Here is a 4981-nt window from a genome sequence, read left to right as displayed (position 1 = left end):
TAAATTTTATTTACTTTTCTGTACTGTAATACGCTGTGGATTTGCTGCAGGAAAATCTTTGTGGCAGATCCTCACGTAATACGCTTTGCGTGCATTTGGTCTTATAATGCACTTAGGGGAGATGTTTTTGACCGTACAGTAAAAAAACTGCTTTAAAAGCCGCAGCAAAAAGTGCACATTGCTGCGGTTTCACATACGGTTTTTATAGGTGAAACACATTTACGTTAAAAGTTTTACCTGTGAAAACCGCATTAGAAATTGCACCGAATCGCATTTTTTTTTCTGCGCAGCCACAAACGTCTTATCTAAATGCACCTTAAAGCCAGGAGCAGACACACAGTTTTGATGCAGTTTTTGGTGTCGTTTTCGGTCAGTTTTCTAAACCATTTACATGTGTATATTTTGGTCGGTATTTGTAAGCCAAAACCAGGAGTGGAACCTACACAGAGAAAAAGTATAATGGAAAGATTTGCACCTTTTCCATATTTTGGACCCACATGCAAAATACTGACCAAAATACTGCCTTAGGCCCCCTACACGACCGTGCCCGTAATCACGGTCCATGATTAGGGGCATGGATGGCCGCGGATAGCCACGCGCCTTTGTGGGCCTTGCTCCCATATAAATAATCGGAGCACGGTCCATAAAAAGCAAAAAATAAGACATGCCTTTTCCTTTTCTGAGCTTTTCCACGCCACGAACACCTTCCCGTAAATATACAGGAAGGTGTCAGTCGGCCATAGAAATGAATGGGTCCGTAATTACGAACCGTAATACAGTGCGTAATTATGGATGAAATCTACGGTCATGTGCCCCATGCCTTATGAAAGTGTCATTTTTAACACCAAGTATAATAGAAGGTTTTTATTCTGCATGTCGCCATCAGTAGAATGTTTTATCATGCCCTGATGATGCCCAATAGGAGCAATTAGAGAGAGATATTGCATGACGGACTATCGAAAAATTCATTATATTCTGACTCAGGACTGTTTTTGTCCCATGCCGGAATATTAGGATTTCCTGACCACTAGGAATTGGATTAACCAGTTAAGGACTAGGCTGTTTTACAGCTAAATGACAAGAGCAAATTTCACAATTTTGCTATGCGCTTCTTTAGATGACTATAACTCAGCAGGTGAATAAAGTTCATCTTTGAATTTTACACTCTTTTTAAAGGACAGATAGGGCTTTGTTTTAGTGGCATTTGTCAGTATATATCATTTTTATTTTTTTCTCTAAAGTGGGCAAAATTGGAAAAAAATGCAAGAATTTAGCAATTGCGCCAGTTTATGCTAGTATTTTTCACACACGGTATGGACCACGGACAAAATTAATCTCCTGTCACATTCTTACACTTCTCCTGTGCATGGGGATACCAAATATGTGTGCCTTATTCACTGTGCGGGCATGTGCCAGGGCTTGGCATAAAAGGAGGCTTTTTGGTCCAGGAATTTTGCATTTGATTTTATAGCCGCATACTGTTTTCTGGGGGGTGTAATGCTGCTGAAACATTAGAATCACCCCATAAATGACTTCATTCACACAAGTAGACCCCACAAGGTTTCCTTCAAGGGGTTTATCATATTTTTAGACAGTCCAGTTTTCTTCTGAAAGTTTCTTGAATAAGATGGATCAAAATAAAATTAGCAATTTTTTAGCAAATGTGTCAGTTTATACCAGCATTTTTCACACACGGCATAGACCACGGACAAAATTAATCTCCGTTCACATTCTGCCACTTCTCCCGTGCATGGGGATACCAAATATGTGTGCCTTATTTATCACATAGAGATGTAGGAGGGCGGACGATAGAAGAAGCTTATTTCACAAATCGCTTTTTTTCAAAGCTGGTTTTACAAAACTCAACAGAGTTTCTATAACACTTCCAAAATATCTGCTCTTAAAGCAGAAATCCCAAAATATTCATCTAGGGGTATAATGGGAATTAATTTTTTGGGGTTTTCTAAAATAAGAAATTGCAGGTTTATGCAAATGGAGCTCTCCAGCAGATGAACTTTAGAGAATATGCAAACATGACATCCACCCCCCACCCACCCATTCCCTCCCTCACCCTTGGATTAAAATCAGGGGAAAAATAAAAACGTAATGTAGGGCAAATATATTTTCAACAAATTAACTAAAATCTAATAATTCAGAACAGTGTGGTATTTTTTAAAACATGGCTCAATGCACAGGCCTGGTTGCGAGGGACATGAGGGACAGAAATATTGGGAATCTTTGCGGTGCCCGTCTTTTCTGCAGACGCGGCACTTTTTCTGGGAGTCAGTCAGTCGCGTGACATCCTCAGACTGGGGGCATTCTTGGGTGTCCTGAACATCAAAAATGAGGCCTTCAATAATTTTTTCCTGGAAATCCAGGTATGTGTCTCTGCCTCTGTTTTTTTGGTAGAGCACAAATGAGTTGTGGATGGCCACCTGTAACAAATAAATGGCCACCTTTTTTGTACCAGGTTTTAGTTTTGCGTTTTACTAAATAGGGCTGTAAAACCTGGTCGCTTAAATCCACCCCCCCACCCCATGTACTTGTTATATTCTGACACGCTCACTGGTTTGTGCTTGTCCGATGTTGCCCCTCTTTCCCTCACTGCCACTGTTCCTGCGGTATGAATCGTGCTTAGCACATACACATCTTTGCGATCCCTGTACTTGACCGCCTTCAATTCCTCAGATGCATAAGCACAGGAGTCCCCCTTTACCATGCGCTTCCCCACTAATTGCTGTGGAAAACCAATTCTGTTTTTGCGCATGGTACCATATGCCCCGGTCCTTGCAGCATGCAAATGCCTAAACAGGGGCACACTGGAATAAAAATTATCACAGTACAGGTGGTACCCCTTGTGAAGCAGAGGCTGCGGCTGCATTATCTCCCACACGATCTTACTGCTGGTGGAAAGATCAGGGGGGCATCCAGGAACATTTATTGTGCGGTCCCGCCCTTCATAAATCCTGAAGGCGGTGGTATATCCTGACCCGCTTTCACACAATTTGTAGAGCTTAACGCCATATCTTGCCCTTTTTGAAGGTAGATATTGGCGAAAGCTTAGTCTGCCATGAAAGTTGAGGAGGGATTCGTCCACACTTACATTCTGCTCAGGGGTGTAGAGTTGCAGAAATAAATTATTCAGGGAATTTATTAGCGGTCTTATTTTGAACAACCGATCCCGGTTTGCATCGGTACTTGGGGGGGCCTGTGCGTTGTCATTGAAGTGGAGGAACCTCATTATTGTCTCATAACGAGACCTGGGCATTACTGCAGAATATACTGGGGTGGCTTGGGCGGGTCTTGTTGACCAGTAAGACCTAATGGAGGGCTTTTTGACAATACCCATATTTAGGGTGAGCCCCAATTGTTTTTTTAATTACAGCAAATTGGTGGGCGTCCAATCTCTGGCATGGGTGGATGAAGGTTTCTGCCTTATATATTGAGTGGCATATAAATTTGTTTCGTGGACAATCTGATTTAGGATTTCGTCCGTTATAAATAAATGGAAGTAATCCATTTGGACAAAATTTGTATTGTCCACGGTTATGCCAGGAGTGGCAGTAAATACGTGGATTCTAGGCCCAAAAGATGGGGCAGGTGCCCATACAAGAGCCTGGACTGAAGGGACCAGGCTGTCCCGTGCTACAGCGCTACTTGGCCCTGCGCTTTCATGTTCTGCAGTTTCAACTGCATCAGGGACAACGTCCCCTGAAGATGAACCTGAAGTGACGCTGTCATCGTCACTACCTAAAACAGGTTCCATCTCGGATGCCATCTCTGATGCGGTCTCCGACTCAGACCACAGCATGACGTATGCCTCCTCGGCGCTAAACAACTTCCTCGCCATAACGTAACTAACACTAACTAAACAAATTTTTTTTTTATTTTTTTTAATAAAACACACAAACTAACTGCTATATATATATATATATATCTACACTACCGCTAACAAAAAAATAAACCGCTATTGCTATATATATATAATTATATACTCCCTACCTGCCTATTCTAATAGAATAAAAGATAGAAAGGTAGATATATAGAAAAAAAGATAGATGGATAGATTATATAGATAGATAGAAATCTATCTATACAGAGAATGTTTTAGAGTGTAACTGTATTTTTTGTGTAACTGTAACTGTAATCTTCTGGCAGCAATTCTCCCGAGTCTCTTCTTCTCCTCAAACTGAAACAATGTTTGAGGAGAAGAAAAGAGGCAGGAGATTTACTGCCAGAAAAGTCAAAATAAAACAAATGTGGTCGCTGTGATAGGTTTTCACAGCGACCACATGTTCAGGGACCATCAGATTGGTCCCTGATACTCTGCCCAGAGCTGTTGGTAACAGCGTGGGCACAGGGCTGTGTGCACGCGATCGCGTGCACACTGTTTTCTATGCAGAAATGCATGTGATCGCTGTGATTGGTTGTCACAGCGATCACATGTTCAGGGGCCAAAAGATTGACCCCTGACATTCTGCCCAGTGCCCATGGCTGTTAGCAACAGCCAGGGCATAGAGCTGTGTGCACGCGATCGCGCGTGCACAGTCTCTGAAGTGCCGCCGTAAATAGTCTATACGGCGGACTTCAGAGACCCTGACCGCTGGCCGTATAAATACGGCCAGCGGTCGGGAACCTGTTAATGGAATTTTACTGTAATATACACACGTACAACATACAGTAGATCTCATAGGGTTGTTATTTCTTTGTTAATACCAAGTGCGCTTCAAATAATAATGTCACATTTTATCCCAAACATAAAAATAAAACCAGTACACGGTAGACATAAACTGAAATTTGATTGTTTATTCAATCTTGGTTTTTTTTAAATATGAAACACTTACAGACTTCTGTTTTTTATGTAGGTTGTATCGAATGTTAATACATCAGTGTTTACATAGTAATACTATAACATTTTGAATGATTAAACCTGCAATTTATTAAAAAAAAACATTTTTTAATAGGCAACATTATAATAAAC

The sequence above is a fragment of the Rhinoderma darwinii genome, chromosome 5 (assembly GCF_050947455.1).
Source record: "Rhinoderma darwinii isolate aRhiDar2 chromosome 5, aRhiDar2.hap1, whole genome shotgun sequence".
NCBI classification, from domain to species: domain Eukaryota; kingdom Metazoa; phylum Chordata; class Amphibia; order Anura; family Rhinodermatidae; genus Rhinoderma; species Rhinoderma darwinii.
This window is presented reverse-complemented; position numbering follows the sequence as displayed.